We start from the raw sequence: 10,731 nt of genomic DNA, 5'->3' as shown, positions 1-10,731 counted from the left end.
AGAGTTTTCTAATAGATCCATTATATATTGGTACCCAACATTAGAAAAATGTATGAGGCATTGGTAAAACTTTGCATGACTACATACATTCCTTGTTTTTTTAAAGACACTTGCTTTCATCTAAAATGTAGGCCTGACTATTGTCTTCATGTGATTTTGATGATTGAAAGTGCTTAGTGAGAAAGTCAAAACGTATTAGTAGTCCTTAACTATCAATTCTCATTTTCTTCTTGGAGAATATTATGATCAAATCAATAGTTCAGAATCAGCAAGCAATACTTCACAATCATGCTTCCAGTGCAAGTGGATCACCAGTAAGAAATCCTCAATACCAATTTCCACAAAGTTTTGTCACAGATACAATCTCCCTGCTTTCTCTAGTTGCTTTACTACCTTCTTATTCCTTCATTGTACAGGAAAAGTATGATTCAACTGATTTCAGTCAGATCTGTTACTAGAATTATCAAGGATTTAGTTTATTGTGTGTAATTTTGTCAAAGTTATATCTCTTTATATAGGCTACTAAAAATGTATTTACTAATTTCAAGTAAATACATAAATTCTATTTCCATCTCTTTTAAAAATAAATTTTTGTTTGCTCTGTAAATTGATCAGAGGCATGGATTTTGTGGCTAGCTAGGTCATTATACATCTGTCTCTCTCTTTCTCTCTCCCTTTCTTGGTTCTCATAGATAATATGATTTCTCCATAATTATCCTAATTTATTTTCCTTTTATATTTTTGGTTGCATCATTTCACTTTTTGCTCTGCCATTTCTCATATCATTTATATAAAAGGAATTATTTCCTATTTTCTCATTCCTAGAATAAGCTGCACATGAAGACATCACAGGTCCTCATTTTCAGTGTGTACATTTGAATATGGAGGAACATCTTTCCGTGGCTCTCCATCAATTCCCTACTCTCCAGTTAGAATAATTTCGAATAGTAAAATTGGAAAAAGAGAAAATAAATCATGATGAATAAACAGTTGCAGAAAATTCACCGGATATTTCTGAGCAGTTCAATCAATGTGAACTATTAGGGAAATACATGGACACCTCATTCCCACTGGCACTCAAAGTCTCTGGTTAGGCAATTCTTAGGAATATGGGGAACAAGATGAAAAAGTAAGGAATGGTATCAATTGTAAGAAATAAAATTGGAGAAGGATCCAAGCAATTTTCTTCATTGGGCTGCTGAAAATATTCAGCTTATTACAGTGCGGAGACTTCTTTCCCAAAAGGCCACTCATGTGAATAGTAGGGATGATGATTAGTATACCCCTCTTTGAGAAGCCTACAGTGGACACTTAGACATTATCAGTGAGTTGATGTCTCAAGCGGCACATGAAATAACTGTAGATGACTGATCACCCCTGCACAGTGCATATACATGGAATAATACCAGAGTGGCTTCTTTCTTACTTCACCATGATACAGATACCAATGCCCAGACTAAAGGACTCATTTTTTAAAAAGAAATTTTTGGTTTGGTAGTGGGACCTGAACTCTGGGCCTGGACGCTGTCCCTCAGTTCTTCAGCTCAAGGCTAGCGCTCTACCACTTGAGCCACAGCACCACTTCTGGCTTTTTTTTCCTGCTTATGTGGTGCTGAGGAATCGAACCTAGGGCCTTATGCATGCAAGCTAAGCGCTCTACCATTGAGCCATATACCCACCCCAAATATTTTTGTTTGTTTGTTTTTTGTTGTTGTTGTGGTTTTTTTTTTGTCTGTTGTGGGGCTTGAGCTCTAGGCTTGGGTGCTGTCGCTGTGCTCTTCAGCTCAAGGCGAGTGCTCTACTGTTTGAGCCACAGCGCCACTTCCCCAAACTAAAGAATTTTTGACACCTTTATGTCTTGCTGCTGAGAATTGAGATAGCAAAGATACGCTGGATCACCTTCTGTTGAACCATTATATAAAACCAGGCCGGAAGAACAACATAGAAGATACTGTATTTGATATTGCCAAAAGGATAAGTATGTATCACTACCTCTATGAAGTTGTGATAGGCTATACAAATTGTTCACTGAAGTCCTAATGGTCGGGTTAAGTTTCTTAAATTTCAAAAATGCAAGTCCATCTTTTGTGTCCCTACAAAATATTTTCACAATCCAAATAAGAGCAATATATATATTTTTTGGTCAGTCATGGGGCTTGAAATCTGGTCCTGGGAGCTATCCCTGTGCTCTTCAGCTCAAGGTTAGCGCTCTACCACTTGCGACACAGCTCCACTTCCAGTTTTCTAGTGGTTTATTTGAGATAAGTGTAACACAGACTTTCCTTCCCAGGCTGGCTTTGAACCATGATCCTCAGATCTCAGCCTCCTGTGTAGCTAGGATTATAGGCATGAGCCACCAATGCCTGGCAGCACCAATATTTTACTGTAAAAATTCATGGTTTCCATGGAATTCTTCCAAGTGAATTGCCTGCCTTGGATGTCAAAATGTATTCAATATTTTTTGTATACATGTATAATAATTTCTTCAGAGTTTGTGATTTTTTAATCAGAAATAATTTTAATTTATCTGTTGAAATGAGTAGTACAGAAACTAAAATATTTCTTGTGCTTGTCTGAAAAAGTATATTTTAAAATATTCTATATTCTATGTTTGCAAAATGTTCATAATTTATTTTATTTTCTCCTAGATATACTTTGAATTCTACATTATTTTATAATATATAGGTTCATTAATGTGTCCTTTCCGATTGCATTCGATATAGAAAAAGTTTGCTTCCTTTTTTTCTAGGACTTAATATTATTTTTATTTGGAATAAAATGACAATGTTGTCTAATTTGAGAATATTTGTAAAGTTTATGCTATGTAAACCCCTTTCTGAGGTGAATATTTAATACACTGATGTCAAACTAAATTATATGAATTACGTGTATTGTTACACTTGTAATTTTGTAATCAACTTTTTAATAACTGTTTTTCATTTCTTAAATCTGAAGAATGAAAAATATGGAATACTTCTCAAATTTTCATATTATCCTTGTGCAAGTGCCATGTTAATCTCTGTATTTTAATTTGAGTATACGTGCTGCTAAAGCGTGTAGTATCCTCTAAATTTAATTAGTTAATCATGCAATCTTTATACAGGTTTATATCTATGGGTGCCTACTTGTAACAAGGAAACTTTATTGTTCCTAAAAATGCTATCAATCTTATTTCCCTAAAATTCTGTGAAAAGTGGAAAATTTATATTTATCAGTCGATTGCTCACATTTGCAAAATTTTTTTGTCAATGACTATCTTAATTGTTTTTATTTGGAATTTGATCATACTCTCAATTATTTATAGATAGGTCCAAAGGTCATGGCTTTTTCAAGTACTTATTTATTCAACTGAAGTAGCTTTGCGGACCTAATGGATTCAAAGTAAGCGTTGCTTAAGAGCTACTTCTAAACTTCTTCAGCTGACATTTTCCCAAATGAGGTGTTACAGTAACAAATGTCTACCTGAGCCTTTACACTTCTTCCATGTGGGAACAGCCCAACAAGAATATCTTACCCTGACAGCATAGATTGTCTTACTAGAAGAAAATTATTCTTGGTTACAAGGGATGATAGAGAGATGAACAGTTCAAACAGAGCTGTTCAGACTAGAAGGTATTTTATCAAAATATAATTGTTTATTATACCTTCCATTTCAAAAGTAGCTAACGCCAAGAAGGTGAAAAAATTGTTTGTATGCATGATTACTTAATGTCCTGGCCTGTCTACCATCCAACCAGACAGGAACTTACACTACTGCCTTTTTATCACTCAATATTTTCATAGTTGCAGGAGAAGTGCATATGTTTCTCCTTGTTATTAGGCATTAAATTGATAATGTTTTAATCACAGTGTTTCCTATTGCCTCCATGCTGTAAATCTACAAATGGTAAATCTTTAGGTCTAACTCTATCAGACACTGAAGTAGAGATAATGGAATAATACTTTAAAACAGAGTTGCCTTTAATACAGTAACTACAACAGAACAATACAAAACGTGTGCTTTTTAATTATATTATATTTAGTTATATATTTTATATTGATATGTGCTGATTTTATATTTCACACAATGAAACTTACTAGAATTAGTTGATAGTTTGACAAATAAATTGATATTTATTTATTCCATTAAATAGAATTGGAATATAAATAATTAGGTTTAAAATATATATTAGACTATAAAAGTATCAATGCAATGTTTTTAGTATAAACTTATGATACATTCTAACTGTTCTTGGTCTTCTGAATCCACATGGTAAATTAAACAATGTTTTCCTCTAATCAATAATGGATTTTACTCTGCTGCTGTTTATTGTTTTAACTCGCTTGTCCCAGACTGTTTTTCTCCATATTTCTAAAGCATTCCTACTGATTATGCCCAAATTTTGCTAAGATGTCTAAAAAATATTATTCTTCTGCAATACCCATGCATCCAAGGAACCCAGGTCCGAGTTACCTGCATCATCAGATAACAGGGGCAAAACTTCTCACCAAAGCCCATGCAACATATCAACACAAAGTAATTGAAGACCCATCTTAATTTCGCATTTCCTATATTTCAGGGCACCAATTCCTTGAGATGCAGGAATTAGAGGTAAGCAATTGTGAAATACAAGCCTACTTAAAATGAAGGATGAGATCACAAAATTTGAGAGAAAGTACTGTAATTTAAACATTCAACTTACAGATAACCAGCCCATATGAGTGAACAAGTTCACAAAGTGTCCTAAGATTATTTTTAATACCCCTCAGCTATTATTAACGAAAGATTTTATTCCAACATAAGTGGGCCAAAAAATAGTTTCTGGGAGGATAGATCAATAATTGGTCTACCAAAGCCCTGAAATCTTGACTTAGAGCTCAAATGTAATTCAGAAAAACATTTGAAGCACTAAAGAGTGCTTTAAACACTGGGAATTCAGTACAACATGTTTCTGTGGTATAAAAATGTCACTCTCAAACCAAAGATAATCTATATTTAATCTCCTGAAAGTGTATTCCTTTTCAAATAAACTTTTTGAAATCACATTCGCCAAAATAACATTTGACAAGTTGATGATACTTAGTGACATTACAAGCTTTTCAAGTATAGAGAGCAAGTTACAATAGAGTTGAATTATTTACACAGCGCTAATGCCAAACATGTTCAACCATTCATTAAAGTGTAGAAAAAATACCACCCACAATTTGTGTTTTTCAGTAAGAGACTTCCAGAAGTGTGTTAAATAGATCAGCCTCCTAAATTTCAAACCCAAACGTTACCTAATAAATTTCATCATTTATTAAGGTACATTTTTAAAAAATCACAAATAGTTACCTTATCATGTGTTATTTTATGTTTTCCCTCTGTCTAACACAGTAAGAAATATGACTTTAAGTCTTGAATATGGGTATTCATCAGAGATATGACAAACATAATATCTGTCTTCTATTTCTATCATATTCCTTTCTAGGAATAAAGTCAATTTTCTTCTTTTTCCAAAACTTATAGGTAGTAGAAAATATTATTCCATGTAAAATAAAAGAATCACACCATTGTACAAAGCCATTTATAAAAATTCATAGTTAGGAATACATTCTAAGCTATTTTTTAACTTTCTTTTTGACTAAAGATTAATCTTCCAAATGGGTGAGAATAAAATCATGTTTAGGTGCTTCACGTCTCCAGTCTTGCAAATTGTTGCTGCAGATGAATGAATTATGGAAATATAAGCTGACATCAGTTCAAGAATATGCAGGATTGAGACTCCATGGAATGTATATAAACCTTTCAAAGTATTAATAGTTTAACAGAATGACTATCAGGAAGTTGAAAGCAGAGAGGAATTATAGTAAAGACATAGAATGAATGAAAAATGAACAAGGGGCAAGTACAGCTAGAATACTCAATGTACACATATCATGAAGGGAGTGGTAAATTGGAAATAAATCTTGGAGAAAGGGTTGGTTGAGAATGATGGAAGGAGTGACTCTGATCTAGGAGCATTAGACAATTAGATGGACATATTTAATTGTAACACAATTGCACAACCTTTTAAAGTTCAGTTAAAAAACACAAGAAACAAAAACACACAAAAATCACAACCAAACAGCAATCTCTAGAGAGTATGAATATGACCTCTCAAAATTTGAATCAGTTAATGAAGGGCAGTCTTGGGAAAAGCAAACAAAGCTGTTCAAAGAGGAAGTTTGGGGTAGGGGAGAATTTTGAACAGAATTAAATAGATTGTCTAAGGTTATAAATCACCTACATCTGCTCTAAACAGTATCTTTCTTCTATGAGTTTTCTGTCTGAACTGGATAATCCAGTCCTGAGAAACACTTGGTAGCTTGTGAAGTAGAATGGAAGAAACAAGATCAAGAACCCATTACTCCACTGGAGAGAAAACAATCCTCTATATTTTCTCTAATCTCTCTTCACTACTCTTTCTTCAAACTTTTAAGTCAATTGATTTTGAATAATATTTTTCCTTTTTCCTCTGGCAAAGTAATTGGTCAATATAATTTCATTAAATATTATTTGTCATTTTCTTCTTTCATGCTGTTTAATTGGCCAAGTGAGTCCATTAAACTTCCCTCCTGTATTTGGTTGCCATGGAACAGCATCTATGTTAATGAGGAGAAATCTAATGCTAAACTTTGTCTCCAGAAAACATTCCAAGAGGCTCTAATCACAAGTATTTGGCTGCATTTTTTTTCTTTTACCTTGAAAGACTTCTTCTGGCTAAAGTGCCCACAATAAAAAGTACTACATCACTTGTTGGTTCAATCAGAATTGTCTAAACTCAAAGATATATTTTGCTAACAAGATGCTTAGAAGAAACAAAAAAAATACTGCACTTTTATCTTCTCTCTTAAGATTCTCCTTAGATACCATATCAGGAATAGTGAAGTTATTCTATGCAAAATTATTTCAATAGATTATTTTTCTCTTGGTCTTGCATTAGTTCACCAAGATGTATGGAGGAGAATAGAGTTAAATCACCCATACCTTGGAAGAAAGTGTGTGTTACAAAAGGACAATACTTCTATGCCCTACTTCTATGTCCTTCTCTTAGCTCTTGCCGAGTTCCAATTAATCACAGCTTCTTGGCTTCAAGTCTAGTGAAGCTGAAGAGCCATACAGGCTTCACCACTGCTACATCTTCATTATTTCTCTTTTAAAACTCTTTAAGTTGCCTCATTTGGATGTGGAATTTATTTTCATGTCTTCATTCAATCAGTTCTGCATTATAGTGAGACAAATGTGCTCTGTAAAATCACTTTAGGGAGTAAAAATACTAACACAATTTACATCAAAAAGTTTTGGCCTCCCTTCACTGCAGAAGACAATACGCTTATCTAAGGCTTCTAAGAAAACTTTTTTTTATTAACTTTTCCATTTGCTCAATTCTTTTCTGAACTTTTAGGCATAAGTAATAAAAGAAGTCTTCACTATCTCATATTAATAAGAATATTATTTTTGTGAGCCACTTGGAAATGTGAAATCATTGGTTTGAAGTATCCAATCAGACTTTTTTCTGTGTTTCACTGCTTCACGTCCAAAGACATTGTGGAAAGTGTTACAAACAGAAAGGTTTAATCCCAACACCATCTTTCATTGTGGAGGTCACTTTCTCCCTAAATATTTTGACTCAAATTATCTTTTTCAGAGAATTAATGTTTGATAATTAAAGGTAAATTCAAAAATTTTGATGCCTTATTTTTTTAAGAACTTTTAATTTAAATTCCAATACAACCTTGTTTCAAACACTGAAAATATAGTTCCTGGGTAAGGACAATTCTCAAGGGAACCTACAGGATTTACAGCAAGGTTTCTGAGGTCTGATTGTTTAGTGTGAAAAAGAGCCATCTTCATCCACATTGCTTCCTCTCTACTAAGTCTCCTTGGATTTCTTTGCATGAAAGCCTATTCTTCCAGGCAATTTAAAATTTTCTTAATAGGCTAAGTTGTTAAAAATTTTGAACAATTAAATTTTACCTGTCATAACTTTAAAACTCTTCAAAATCCTTTATCAGAACCGAGGATTCACCAATCCTAATTCCACCTTTACCATCAAAAAGTTAACATGCTGTTTTCAGTATGTTATCAATGCAGCTATTATTTTCCAGTGGCTTTGTTATGCGTATATATAACCATATTAGCTGATGCTAAGCAAAATGAATTCCAAGATATGGAACAAGATTATTTTTTCATTTGTGGTTGTTGTTTTTGATGAACTACGTGATTTCTGTTTTCTTTGGGTTTTTCCCCTAAGGTTTATCCCTGCTGCATTTCATTTTGTATTGTGTATACATTTACCTTGATTAGCGAAGGGTAAAGGAAAAACATAATGGTGAGACAAAGGACCAAAGGCAAACCAATGCAATAACAATACTCACAAGACATTATGTTGGAAATGTACATTACAACTTGTAAGGGGTAAAGGGGTGAAGGAAAACTGTGAGAAAAATGAGGGAGGGTTATCAAGTTTGAAAAGTTATGATTTGATACCTTACAATTATTGTAACCCCACTGTATATCATTTTTATAATAAAATTGAAAAAATAAGCTGCATAAAATATAATTTCACTGTATTGGCACAGTAAATAATATTCTTTATGTAGTAACATTTTAAAAATCAATCATATTTGGCATCTAATTTGAATTAATTACCCCTTCTTTATCATAGGGTCATCAACTTGAATGTTATCCAAGTAGACAATATTTTCACAATATACTTGCCAAATTTTTCAAAAAAGAATAAATTCAGTACTTTCTCATTCTAAAACAGAAAATAGTTTAATGCTATGGAAACCCATAACTTTTAAAAGTAAGTAAGTTGTTAAGAGGACAGAATATATGTGTTCTTCAAAATTCCTATGATTAATAGCTACTCATTTTTAAATTCTCAACATTCCTAAGAGATTCAAAACAGTACCTGTTTGCATGTTATGTAATTCTGCAATAGATGCAGTTTCCAATGTGGTATTACAAATTGAGAACTAAACAGAAAAATAGCCACATTCTGGTAGAGGATAAAACTGTGAAGCATGTGTAATATTTAACTCTTCAAAAGTAAGCAATTGTTTATGAGTAAGCTATTATAAATATGCCCATCAATCCCAAGATTTATGCCATAAAGTCATCCTAGCCCAACAGTTTCCAACTTGTAAGGGACACCTTAAAATTCCTTAATTGACATCATGAATACCTTATCTCTATTTTGAAAAAATACTACACCTCTGCTAATGTGACACCCTCCTTGTTCTGAAAAGAACACAATAAACTGAGCTGCATCATTTTTCCTCCACTGGTATTCTTGAGATCAGAACACTTGCAAATATTATTTATATTTATACTTTTGTAATTATCATAGACATTCAGTATGCTAAGATAGGAAAATTATGATCCAAAGCCCACCCAGGAAGGAAGGTTTCTTAGAATCTTACCTCCAAAAATCTCCACGAAAGCCAGACTCAAGTGGCCCTGAGGTTGAAGTGGTAGGACATGAGCCTTGAGCATAAACAAGCTCAGAGACACTGTCCAGGCCAAGAGTTCAAGCTCTAGGACGAACCAATAAAACAAAAACAAAATTGAAAACAAATCCCAATCCCACCATTTTTCTCCATGTATACAGAGGCACGTAAATAAGGAAATGGCTTCCTGTGTTACATATATGAAGAAGAAAGAAGATGTCACACAATTACTATCTTGATACCATATTAAACCAAACCCTTAAAAAATTGTTTTTTCAAAATGTATAAATTAATGTCATCCATTTGTTGGCAACTCTGTCTAGATTATTCACATTAACATGCTATACATGAACTGTGCGAATTATCTATTAACTATGTTCTAATTATAACTCTTTTGAAAGAATATCTAGGCAAATAGAATGCCAGAATCATTTGTGAATTTTTCACTTAATCCCTCTACTTAAAAAGAATTTTGTAGTATCCTATAGAATATGAAATTACAAACAAAACCAAAAAATATATTTTAAATTTAAATTCTAATTAAACAAGGTCTACAAAGTCCTACATTAAACGAACTTTGTTATTTCTCCAGACTTAAGCTTTTGTAATCCTTCAACATTTATTTGGAATCCAACAGAATGAGGCTTGCTTATTTTGCAAATTTTTGGATGGGAATCATGAGCTATCTTGCATCTAGGGATGTTCTGTAATGATGAGAGCATTTAAAACACAAGTGAGGATATATATGAGTTGCATTCAATAGGAAACTTGACTTCTCAAAACATAATGACAAAATTAGGCCAAACTTACAACTGTGTATTCCTTTAATGTTGTTTGGTTTGTTTTACTGAGACAAAATTATTCTACCTGGTCCAGGGAAAGTATTGTTATGCAATTCCACTCTCTAATCTCCTGTCTGAGTGCTAGAATTCCAGGCTTGTATCACATTGCCCTGCCATATTTTCTTTATTTAATCTAGAAACAGACTAGCAATTCTGAACTTCTCCTATTATCTTATCCACTAGACTGACTGCTCAGACTGTTTATGTACTATTTTCAAAGATGTTTTAACATTTGACACAGGATATAAACATTTTCAGATGCACCTGCAGGTTTCCCTGACTCATTCCTCCATGGATCCTATCCCGTTAATAATGATTGCTTGACTCTCTTACTACCTTTGGTCCCTACCTATGTAATATTCTCAACTTCTGGGGGAAAGTTCACTTGAGGGATTTCTAATATTAAAAATTATCACTTGATTCTAGTCTTACT

The 10,731-nt window shown here is 33.1% G+C and overlaps 1 pseudogene; it reads right to left on the bottom strand.

The window, feature by feature from the left end:
- Positions 1 to 2,959: 2,959 nt before the first annotated feature.
- Positions 2,960 to 3,056, bottom strand: LOC122097770 (annotated as a pseudogene).
- Between the last annotated feature and the right edge of the window lie 7,675 nt (positions 3,057 to 10,731).

Source organism: Dipodomys spectabilis, unplaced genomic scaffold (assembly GCF_019054845.1).
Source record: "Dipodomys spectabilis isolate Male_0828 unplaced genomic scaffold, ASM1905484v1 ptg000434l, whole genome shotgun sequence".
NCBI lineage: Eukaryota > Metazoa > Chordata > Mammalia > Rodentia > Heteromyidae > Dipodomys > Dipodomys spectabilis.
This window is presented reverse-complemented; position numbering and strand designations above follow the sequence as displayed.